This window comes from Lynx rufus, unplaced genomic scaffold (assembly GCF_022079265.1).
Source record: "Lynx rufus isolate CCGP_SWC_20201006 ecotype Redwood Valley unplaced genomic scaffold, mLynRuf1.p SCAF_3, whole genome shotgun sequence".
NCBI lineage: Eukaryota > Metazoa > Chordata > Mammalia > Carnivora > Felidae > Lynx > Lynx rufus.
Genome location: NW_025814845.1, coordinates 181,240,157 through 181,252,354, shown reverse-complemented (window position 1 = coordinate 181,252,354; position 12,198 = coordinate 181,240,157). Strand labels below are relative to the sequence as shown.

The window sequence follows — 12,198 nt, the reverse complement described above, 5'->3', positions numbered from 1 at the left end:
AAATACAGCCACACGAGGGGCTAGAGTTTTAACATATACATTTCGGGGGGACACAAACATTCAGTCCAGAACACCAACCACAGAGTGACTCATCGGCCCTTTTTCTCTACTCACTTATACAGGTCTTAAAAATGTTCTGGCAGGTCATTTCCCTCAAGCTGGCATTTTATTCTGTCGGAACTCGAATACTGGGAGATCTGAGTTGAGAGGAACCCTCTCTGTCGGATCCTTTATAAACAAACAAACAAACAAGCGAACATTGAGTAAGATCAGTCCTAGAGTCTTTGGCCCACCTAGATCCCTGTGGAGGGGTTCCCCGCTTACCAGTCACAATTTCAAGTTCCCTGCCCACCAACCAGCCTTGGCCTACTTGCATCCCAGTGGGAGATCTCCTGCAAGCACATTCCACCACATGGTTCCCTGTCTGCCAACACTGGCCCAAGGGCACACCAGCAGGTGACTTCCAGGTTGCCAGTTCTAGCTGGTATCTCCCTGTCTGCCAGCCTCAGCCCAGCCACTGCGGAAAAGCTCTTGCTGTGAACACACTTTTTCTCACGAGGCCTAAATCCCAACCTGGGGAGGCAGCTGCCCTTCCAAGTTTGTTTTTTCCTTAGGTTCTCTCTCTTGGCCCTAGAATATTCTTTTGAATTTTGATTCCTTCTCAGTAGCTTTCCTATCATAAATAGTTAATAATTCTTCATATTGAACATTATGCATTCAAATTACCATGTGGTTTCCATCTTCTGACTGGCCCCTGGCACAGAACAGCTTGAAGATGAGTGTCACTGGGTGTTTCACGGTGCTGCCCCAGGAACAAGAAGAGAGGTACGCCAGTGTCCGAGAAAGAAACCACTTCTCCTACAGTTCCCTGCTGCAAGCTCTACTGGCAAAAAAGAAATGTTGGCAAGTTCCAACACCAGCATTACAAGCAGGACAATGGAGGGTAGATCTGAAGGTTACCTGACATAGTAACCGTGCTGCTATCCACACACAAAGTCGCTATCTAATTACATTAAAAAAAAAAAAAAAGAAAAAGTTAACACATAGCAAGACCTTCCTATGTGCCTGACCATTTTAAGCTCTCTTAATAATTCTGTGATGTAGGTACTATTACTATCCCTACTTTACAGATGAGGAAAGTGAGGCATAGGCATGTAAACTTAATTAGCTTTGGCAAGGTTGTGCAGTGAAAGACTAGAGATTCAAATCTAGGTATTCTGACTCCAAAGACTACATCTCAACCATCATGTTGTATTGACCTTTGTTTCTATTGCTAAGACAAAAACAAGCTTCAAAAAGTGAAGAGATTTGTTTCTTTTCTGGAGGCCACTTTCCCCACCGGCCTGACACACCACCAGTGTGGCAAAGTTTCCTCTCATGCTCTTGGGCACAGCTCTGAGCAGCATCACCCTTTAGACCAGAAAGCTGGCGGGCACTGTGGGGAAGAAACCAATTAAGAAGAAAGTGGAGGAGGTGCTAGAAGAGGGGGAAGAATTCGTGGGTGTAAAAGGTTCCCAAACATGGAGTGGAAAAGGCAAAGGGGATACTCCTGAAGTGCAAGGGGTCCTGAGAGGAGGATAACACATGGGAGTCAGAAGACAACCCGGACTGCCCTGACCTCAATGCCCAGTTTCTACAGTCACAGAAAACAGTACATGGGACAGATAAATCAGAGGAAGGCAAGCACAAAACTGACTCTGGCTCTGAAAATAAGGGAGAGAACAAACCAAAGAAGAAGAAAGAAGAGTCAGAAAAGCCATGGGACTCTGCCAGTGGTTTGGAGCTGGATGGAGCAGATTACTGGAGCTACAGACTCCAGCGGAGAACTCATGTTCCTGATGGAATGGAAAAAATCTGGCGAGGACGACCTGGTCCCCACCAAGGAAGCCAATGTCAAGTGCCCACAGCAGGGGGGAGGGGGTCATACCTTTCTCTGAGGAAAGGCTGATGTGGCATTCCTGCCTTTCAGAGGATGGTGGCAGAGATGACAAGAATGCGCTCTCCCGAGTACCGGCCCCTGTCATACCTGACTGCAGGCTTCAAGTGGGGAGGAGGGAGTTCTACTTGCCTTGACACCACAGGAGTGGCTTGAGAGGATGTCCTTTGAAGAGTCAGCACAGTGTGCTGTGCTCTACAGCAGCCCAAGTAAAGCCCGTCCACGCCATGTAGTTTGCACACCCATCCCAGTGGAGGGGAAGGGGGAGAAGTAGTGCAAGGCAGCTCATTCTGGGTTTTGCTGAGAAAAGCAGAAGGACAGGAAGGACAGGAAGGACAAAACCTGCAGAATGGGTGTGTGGGACAGCAAAAGATACTGCAGACCTTCAAAGACCATCTCCACACCCCACAGCCTGCTTCCCCAAAGTGCTGACACTGCATTTTTACAGTGTAGCGCGTGTGTAGTGTAGTTTTTGGTAATCATTGGTATGTAATTTGTGGGTACAAGGGATGGAGTACGAAGGGAGATAGGTAGGATCATTTTTATTAAAATTTGGGGCCTGACTGGGAAAATGGTGTCACAACGGAAAGAACAACTTAATGATGATTTTGTTCTACGTCCAGAATATTTTATCTTAAAAGAAAAATGTCACCAGTGACCTAAATGAGGACTATAAGAAACTATTTAAAATGCCTGAAACTTATCACCCAAGGTGTTCCTTGCCTGAGCTTAATGCTATTCCCAGGAAAGAACTAAGTGAGTTAATAAACCACCAGCTGCCACTTGTGGGATGGAAACTGGTTGAGGAGGGAAAGTCTTCTATCGGAGCACATACAGGCCCACTGTTCTGTCTTAGCAGTGCTAACTCTTGATGTTGACAACACGCTTCTTTTTCAATTATAAAGTTATAAATAGCAGCTTGTTCATCCGAGCCACTGGCCAAGGCACTTGGGGAGGGAAAGAAGTGGTATAGAAAGTGGGAAAGTAGGGAAAGAAAGGCCCATGCTCTCAGAATGGAAGAGTCTTGGAGCCTCTCTGTTACTTGAATTTTGAACCCTAAAGCCACTGGTTGCAGCACTGACAGCACAAGTTCACAGAAGCACTTTAAAAGTTGAATGATTTCAAAAGCCCTGGTCTCAGGACATTAAACATTCACACTGGCACAGTGGTTCACTTTAGAGCACAAAACAAGACTTTTTCTAATCCTAAGAATTACCTGATACCTGAAAAGCTGTCTTCAATCATGAGATCCATTAGTTCTTGACACAGTCTAGACCTGCATCTAAAAATCCATTATAAAATCTTTCTAGGCATGTGTTAGGCTTCCTTGAAAACTTTGTTTAAATGTAAACGTCCTACCACATTGTCAGTTTTTGTCTTAAAACTATAGGTTCATTAAAAAAAAAAGTGAAGAGAAACTCTATTAGAGGCCAATGTTCCTCAATATTGCTATTAAAAAAGATAGCACACATAGACGGTAGTTATCTCTGAAAGAAAACTAGAAAAAATATCAAAATGTTAACAATTATTAATTCTGAGTGGTTTACAGTTCACACCTGAACACAGGTTCACCAATACACAGATTTTTTTTTCTGAAATAGCACTGTAAATGTATTTTCTCTGCCTTATGATCTTTTTTTTTATTATGAAGTTTATTGTCAAATTGGTCTCCATCCAACACCCACTGCTCATCCCAACAGGTGCCTTCCTCAATGCCCATCACCCACCTTCCCTTCCCTCCCACCCCCCATCAACCCTCAGTTTGTTCTCAGTTTTTAAGAGTCTCTTATGGTTTGCCTCCCTCCCTTTTTTTTCTTCCCTTCCCCTCCCCCATGGTCTTCTGTTAAGTTTCTCAGGATCCAGATAAGAGTAAAAACATATGGTATCTGTCTTTCTCTGTAGGACTTATTTCACTTAGTGTAACAATCTCTAGTTCCATCCATGTTGCTACAAAAGGCCATATTTCATTCTTTCTCATTGCCAAGTAGTATTCCATTGTGTACATAAACCACAATTTCTCTATCCATTCATCAGTTGATGGACATTTAGGCTCTTTTCATAATCTGGCTATTGTTGAAAGTGCTGCTATAAACATTGGGGTACAAGTGCCCCTATGCATCAGTACTCCTGTATCCCTTGGGTAAATTCCTAGCAGTGCAATTGCTGGGTCATAGGGTAGATCTATTTTTAATTTTTTCAGGAACCTCCACACTGTTTTGCAGAGTGGCTGCAGCAGTTTGCATTCCCACCAACAGTGCAAGAGGGTTCCCGTTTCTCCAAATCCTCTCCAGCATCTATAGTCTCCTGATTTGTTCATTTTAGCCACTCTGACCTGCATGAGGTGGTATCTCAGTGTGGTTTTGATTTGTATTTCCCTAATGAGGGGTGACGTTGAGCACCTTTTCATGTACCTGTTGGCCATCTGGATGTCTATTCATGTTTTCTGCCTATTTCTTCACTGGATTATTTGTTTTTCGGGTGGGGAGTTTTTGGTGAGTTCTTTATAGATTTTGGATACTAGCCCTTTGTCTGATATGTCATTTGCAAATATCTTTTCCCATTCCATTGGGTGCCTTTTAGTTTTGTTGTTTCCTTTGTAGTGCAGAAGCTTTTTATCTTGATGAGGTCCCAATAGTTCATTTTTGCTTTTAATTCCCTTACCTTTGGAGATGTGTCAAGTAAAAAATTGCTGTGGCTGAGGTCAGAGAGGTTTTTTCCTGCTTCTCCTCTAGGGTTTTGATGGTTTCCTGTCTCATATTCAGGTTCTTTATCCATTTTGAGTTTATTTTTGTGAATGGTGTAAGAAAGTGGTCTACTTTCAAATTCTTCTGCATGTTGCTGTCTAGTTCTCCCAGTACCACTTGTTAAAGAGACTTTTTTCCATTGGATATTCTTTCCTGCTTTGTCAAAGATTAGTTGGCCATACTTTTGTGGGTCCAATTCTGGAGTCTCTATTCTATTCCATTGGTCTATGTGTCTGTTTTTGTGCCAATACCATGCTGTCTTGATGATGACAGCTTTGTAGTAGAGGCTAAAGTCTGGGATTGTGATGCCTCCTGCTTTGGTCTTCTTCTTCAAAATTACTTTGGCTATTCGGGGCCTTTTGTGGTTCCATACAAATTTTAGGATTACTTGCTCTAGCTTCAAGAACAATGCTGGTGCAATTTTGATTGGGATTGCATTGAATGTGTAGATTGCTTTGGGTAGTATTGACATTTTGACAATATTTATTCTTCCAATCCATGAGCAGGCAATGTCTTTCCATTTCTTTATATCTTCTTCAACTTCCTTCATATGCTTTCTATAGTTTTCAGCATACCGATCTTTTACGTCTTTGGTTAGATTTATTCCTAGGTATTTTAGGCTTCTTGGTGCAATTGTGAATGGGATCAGTTTCTTTATTTGTCTTTCTGTTGCTTCATTGTTAGTGTATAAGAATGCAACTGATTTCCGTACATTGATTTTCTATCCTGCAACTTTGCTGAATTCATGTATCAGTTCTAGCAGACTTTTGGTGGAGTCTATTGGATTTTCCATGTATAATATCATGTCATCTGCAAAAAGTGAAAGCTTGACTTCATCTTTGCCAATTTGGATGCCTTTGATTTCCTTTTGTTGTCTGATTGCTGATGCTAGAACTTCCAACACTATGTTAAACCACAGCGGTGAGAGTGGACATCCCTGTCGTGTCCTTGATCTCAGGGGGAAAGCTCTCAATTTTTCCCAACTGAGGATGATATTAGCTGTTGGCTTTTCATAAATGGCTTTTATGATGTTTAAGTATGTTCCTTTTATCCCGACTTTCTCAAGGGTTTTTATTAAGAAAGTATGCTGAATTTTGTCAAATGCTTTTTCTGCATCGATTGACAGGATCATACAGTTCTTTTCTTTTATTAATGTGCTGTATCACATTGATTGATTTGTGAATGTTGAACCAGCCCTGCAGCCCAGGAATGAATTCCACTTCATCATGGTGAATAATTCATTTTATATGCTGTTGAATTCGATTTGCTAGTATCTTACTGAGAATATTTGCATCCATATTCATCAGGGATATTGGCCTGTAGTTCTCTTTTTTTTTTGCTGGGTCTCTGTCTGGTTTGGGAATCAAAGTAATGCTGGCTTCACAGAATGAGTCTGGAAGTTTTCCTTCCCTTTCTGTTTTTTGGAATAGCTTGAGAAGGATAGGTATTATCTCTGCTTTAAATGTTGGTAGAATTCACCTGGGAAGCCATCTGGTCCTGGACTCTTATTTGTTGGGAGATTTTTGATAACTTATTCAATTTCTTTGCCAGTTATGGGTCTGTTCAAGTTTTCTATTTCTTCCTGTTTGAGTTTTGGAAGTGTGTGGGTGCTTGGAATTGTCCGTTTCTTCCAGGTTGTCCAGTTTGTTGGCATATAGTTTTTCATAGTATTCCCTGATTACTGCTTGTATTTCTGAGGGATTGGTTGTAATAATTCCATTTTCATTCATGATTTTATCTATTTGGGTCATCTCCCTTTTCTTTTTGAGAAGCCTGGCTAGAGGTTTATCAATTATGTTCATTTTTTCAAAAAACCAACTCTTGGTTTCATTGATCTGCTCTACAGTTTTTTTTAGATTCTATATTATTTATTTCTGCTCTGATATTTATTATTTCTTTTCTTCTGCTGGGTTTGGGGTATCTGCCATTCTCCTTCTATTTCCTTTAGGTGTTAGATTTTTGATTTGGGATTTTTCTTGTTTCTTGAGATAGGCCTGGATTGCAACGTATTTTCCTCTCAGGTCTGCCTTTGCTGCATCCCAAAGCATTTGGATTGTTGGATTTACATTTTCATTTGTTTTCATATATTTTTACATTTCTTCTCTAATTGCCTGGTTGACCCATTCATTCTTTAGTAGGGTGTTCTTTAATCTCCATGCTTTTGGAGGTTTTCCAGACTTTTTCCTGTGGTTGATTTCAAGTTTCATAGCATTGTGGTCTGAAAGCGTGCATGGTATGATCTCTTTTATACTTATTAAGGGCTGTTGTGTGACCCAGTATGTGATCTATCTTGGAGAATACTGAACGTGCACTCGAGAAGAAAGTATATTCTGTTGCTATGGGATGCAGAGTTCTATATATATATGTCAAATCCATCTGATCCAATGTTATCATTCAGGGCCCTTGTTTCTTTATTGATCCTGTGTCTAGATGATCTACCCATTGTTGTAAGAGGGGTATTAAAGTCCCCTGCAATTACCAGATTCTTATCAATAAGGTTGCCTACGTTTGTGATTGTTTTATATATTTGGGGACTCCTGTATTCGGTGCATAGACATTTATAATTGTTAGCTCTTCCAGATGGATAGACCCTTAATTATTATATAATGCCCCTTCTTCATCTCGTTACAACCTTTAATGTAAAGTCTAGTTTGTCTGATACAAGTATGGCTACTCCAGCTTTCTTTTGACTTCCAGTAGCATGATAGATAGTTCTCCATCCCCTCACTTTCAATCTGAAGGTGTCCTCAGGTCTAAAATGAGTCTCTTGTAGACAGCAAATAGATGGGTCTTGTTTTTTTATCCATTCTGATACCATATGTCTTTTGGTTGGAACATTTAGTCCATTTACATTCATTGCTATTATTGGAAGATAAGGGTTTAGAGTCATTGTGATGTCTGTAGGTTTCATGCTTGCAGTGATGTCTCTGGTACTTTGTGGTCCTTGCAACATTTCACTCACAGAATCCCCCTTAGGATCTCTTATAGAGTTGGTTTAGTGGTGATGAATTCCTTCAGTTTTTGTCTGGGAAAACCTTTCTCTCTCCTATTCTGAATGACAGACTTGCTGGATAAAGGATTCTCAGCTGTATATTTTTTTCTGTTCATCACATTGAAGATTTCCTGCAGTTCCTTTCTGGCTTGCCAAGTTTCAGTAGATAGGTCTGCCACTACTCTTAAGTGTCTCCCTTTGTAAGTCAGAGCCTGTTTATCCCTAGCTACTTTCAGAATTCTCTCTTTATCCTTGTATTTTGCCAGTTTCAGTATGATATGTCGTGCAGAAGATCGATTCAAGTTACCTCTGAAGGGAGTTCTGTGGGCCTCCTGGATTTCAATGCCTGTTTCCTTCCTCAGATCAGGGAACTTCTCAGCTATGATTTGTTCAAGTACACCTTCAGCCCCTCTCTCTCACTTCTTCTTCCTCTGTAATTCCTATGATATGGATATTGTTCTGTTTGATTGCATCACTTAGTTCTCTAATTCTCCCCTAATACTCCTGGATTTTTTTATCTTTTTGTCACCTTCCTCTTTTTCCATAATTTTATCTTCTAATTCACCTATTCTCTCCTCTGTTTCTTCAACCTGTGCTATGGCCACCTCCATTTTATTCTGCACCTCATTTACAGCATTTTTTAGCTCCTCATGACTATTTCTTAGTCCCTTGATCTCTGTATCAATAGATTCTCTGCTGTCCTCTATGCTTTTTTCAAGCCCAGCGATTAACTTTATGACTATTATTCTAAATTCTTGTTCCATTATATTGCTTAAATCGTTTTTGATCAATTCATTAGTTGTTGCTACTTCCTGGAGTTTCTTTTGAGGAGAGTTCTTCCGTTTCCTCATTTTGGGTAGTCCCTGTGGTGGCTCCAAAGTGCAGGGCACTTCCCCTGTGCTGTCTGGAGTAACTTGTGTTGGTGGGCCGGGCTGCAGTCAGACTGGATGTCTGCCCCCAGCCCACTGCTGGGCCACAGTCAGACTGGTGAGTACCTTATCTTCCCTTTTCCCAGGGGCAGGACTCACTGTGGAGTGGTGTGGCCCATGCCTGGGCTACTTGTACACTGCCAGACTTGTGGTGTTGCTTCGATGGGATTTGGCATATTAGCCAGGGTAGATTCGCAAGGTGCACAGGGACGGGAGGGGCAGGCTTAGCTCGCTTTGCCCCTGGTGGTCCCCTGTGGGAGGGGCCCTGCAGCACCGGGAAAGAGGTAGGCCCATCGGAGGGATGGATCCACAGAAGCACAGCATTGGGCGTTTGCACGGTGCAAGCAAGTTTGGTGACGGGAACTGGTTCCCTCTGGGATTTCGGCTGGGGTATGGGAGAAGGAAATGGTGCTTACCAGCCCCTTTATTCCCCTGCCGAGCTGAGCTCTGTCTTCCAGGGCTCAACAAGTCTCCCTCCCGGTGTCCTCTCGCCCTCCCCGCTATCTGAGAGCAGAGCTGTTGACTTTTAACATTCCAGATGTTAAGTCCCGCTGGCTGTCAGAACTCATGGAGTCCAGCCCCTCTGTTTTTGCAAGCCAGACTTCGGGGGTCTGTCTTGCCGGGTAGGCTGCCCCTCCACCGCCCCGGCTCCCTCCTGCCAGTCCTTGTAGCATGCGCTATCTCTCTGCCCTTCCTACCGTCTTCCATGGGCCTCTTGTCTACGCTTTCTCCAGTGAGTCCATTCTGCTAGTCTTCTGGTAGTTTTCTGGGTTATTTAGGCTGATGTGGGTGGAATCTAAGCGATCAGCAGGACACAGAGAGCCCAGTGTCCTTCTACGCCACCATCTTCGCCAGGTCCTTATGATCTTGTTAGTAACATTTTTTCTCTAGCTTACCTTGTTGTCAGAATAAAGTGTATGCATATTATAATATTTGCACATAATACATATCACATACAAAATATGTGTTAATCAACTATTTATATTATCAGTAAGGCTTCTGGTAAACAGTAGGGTATTAAGTTTGGAAGGAGTCAAAAGTTATATGTAGAATTTTGACTGCACAGGAGGTTGGTACCCATACCCCTGAATTGTTCAGGGGTCAACTGTACAATATTTACATACCTTTTAAATTTAGCAAAAGCAACTTCAAAAAGAGAATAAGAAAAAAGCACTAAATGTATAAAATCTTAAAAACAATTCAATTTTTCAATTGTAGAAATTATTATTGAAAAGGATTAACAAGTTTGTATAATATTACTTAGTTTTGGCAGTTTATTCCCAACACACTGGCATTTTATTTTCTTAGAGAACTTAAATGTCCCTTGAATAAATAAGAATAAAAGCTTAAAAAGCATTATCTGGGACAAAGTTTATAAACTAATGTTTTAATTTATAAAACGGATTTAAAACATATATACAATGGAATATTGTTCAGCCAAATGAAATCTTGCCATTTGCAATGATATGGACAGAGCTAGAGGGTATAATGCTAAGCGAAATAAGTCAGAGAAAGACAAATACCACATGATTTCACTTATATGTGTTATTTAATAAACAAAACAAACAAGCAAAGGGAAAAAATAGAAAGAGAGAGATAAATCAAGAAACAGAGTCTTAATTTTGGAGAACAAACTGCTGGTTCCCAGAGGGGAGGTAGGCAGGGGTGCGGGTGAAATTGGTGATAGGGATTAAGGAGTGCATTTGCTGTGATGAGCACCAGGTAATGTATGGAATGTTGAATTGCTATGTATACCTGAAACATTAATATAGCATGTTAACGGAATAAAAATAAAAACTTCAAAAAATGAAGTTTAGAGAGGATTAAAAGATGGGAACAAGATTAAAGCAACTACTAGTAATAATCAAAATATTAAGAAGAATAGAGTGATGTTAAGATTAAAGAACTATATAGCTGAAATGGGCCTTACAAATTCAAATCAATCATGCTATCTATGACATTTCATAGAAGTCATAGATTCCTATGACATTCAAGAAGAGTGATAACCCTGAAAGGTTAAATGACTCAGTTACTGTTACAAAGACAGACTGTGGCAGAACATTAAAACTGAACACAATTTTTAAAAATGTTTATTTATTTTTGAGTGTGAGCAGTAGAGAGGCAGAGACAGGGGAGACAAAGAATCTGAAGCAAGCTCCAGGCTCTGAGCTGTCAGCACAGAGCCTGATACGGGGCTTGAACTCACGAACCATGAGATCATGACCTGAGCTGAAGTCAGATGCTTAACCAACAGCAACCCAGGTGCCCGGAGATATAAACATTTTTATTTATTTATTTATTTATTTATTTTTAAATTTTTTTTTCAACGTTTTTTATTTATTTTTGGGACAGAGAGAGACAGAGCATGAACGGGGGAGGGGCAGAGAGAGAGAGGGAGACACAGAATCGGAAACAGGCTCCAGGCTCTGAGCCATCAGCCCAGAGCCTGACGCAGGGCTCGAACCCACGGACCGTGAGATCGTGACCTGGCTGAAGTCGGACGCTTAACCGACTGCGCCACCCAGGCGCCCCTATAAACATTTTTAAAGGCATAATTAATACATAGTTTCTAACTTCATTCTCAAGGTTTTATACTTAGAGAGTATTATATGAGATTCAGTTTCATAATCTAGGAGAAAGTTTAAATATTCCCATCTAGAAAGTTGCCTATGAAGAAAGAGTAAAAGGCTGATGCTCAAGGAAACAGAACAAGTTCTTAGCTATCCCCAAATTCAGAACTATGCAGTGTTTCTTTGCAGGAACCATAGCAGGCTCATAAATTTCTAGCACATTATGAAGTATACACCTGGAAAGTGGCTCCAGATCAGGTTCAAAGAGGTGGTGGTTGTAGATATTAAGCCAACTAATTTCTCCTACCACAAGGAAACTTGTAAGGCTTGAGGTAGGGAGGCAGATTCTCCTTTACTCTTTAGGTTTCATCAATGCAGTGACATTTATTTTTGCAGACTGCAATTTACTCAGATTACCTGAGGACAACATAAAATCTACACGTAACATTGTGATATTTAATATACATACTTTCAATTAAAATTCCATTTAAACTTGAGGAGCTATCAGTTCCTATAATGAGAATTAAAAAGTTTGAAGTAATTGGTGGTACACATATATATTAATTATATTAATGAAGTCATTAATCCTTCTTCGTAGGCATACAGCTAGAGTACATTTCCCAGGATCTCTGGCACTTAGATATGACCCATCTGACTCAGTTTAGAAGTGACACGTGCCACTTCCAGGCCTGGCCCGTGAAACTGTCCCTGCGTATTCCTCTATGCTCCACCACCAACAACAACAACCACTACCACCACCTTTTTGGTTAACTCGTTGGTTGACACTCTGGGGAACCTTAGAAGCCACTTGTTGAAGATGGTAGAGTCACTATCAATCTACATCTCGGAATGACTGCGTGAAGGTGAGCCACATACAGGAGACTTCTATCAACCTACACACAACCCTAGAAATATTACATAAACAATAAATAAGCTTTTATTTGGGTTAATCCACTCAAACCTGAAAGTCTACTTGTTAGTATAAACTAGCTTACCCTAATAAGATCATATTTGAATACAATTCTGT

General features: G+C 41.0%; 1 protein-coding gene and 1 pseudogene across 3 annotated transcripts in view; one reads left to right on the top strand and one right to left on the bottom strand.

The window, feature by feature from the left end:
* MICU3 (mitochondrial calcium uptake family member 3) overlaps positions 1-12,198 on the bottom strand; it is a 110,673-nt gene that overhangs the window by 81,180 nt on the left and 17,295 nt on the right. The window lies entirely within an intron of this gene.
* On the top strand, positions 728-2,073 carry LOC124520416 (chromobox protein homolog 1-like; annotated as a pseudogene).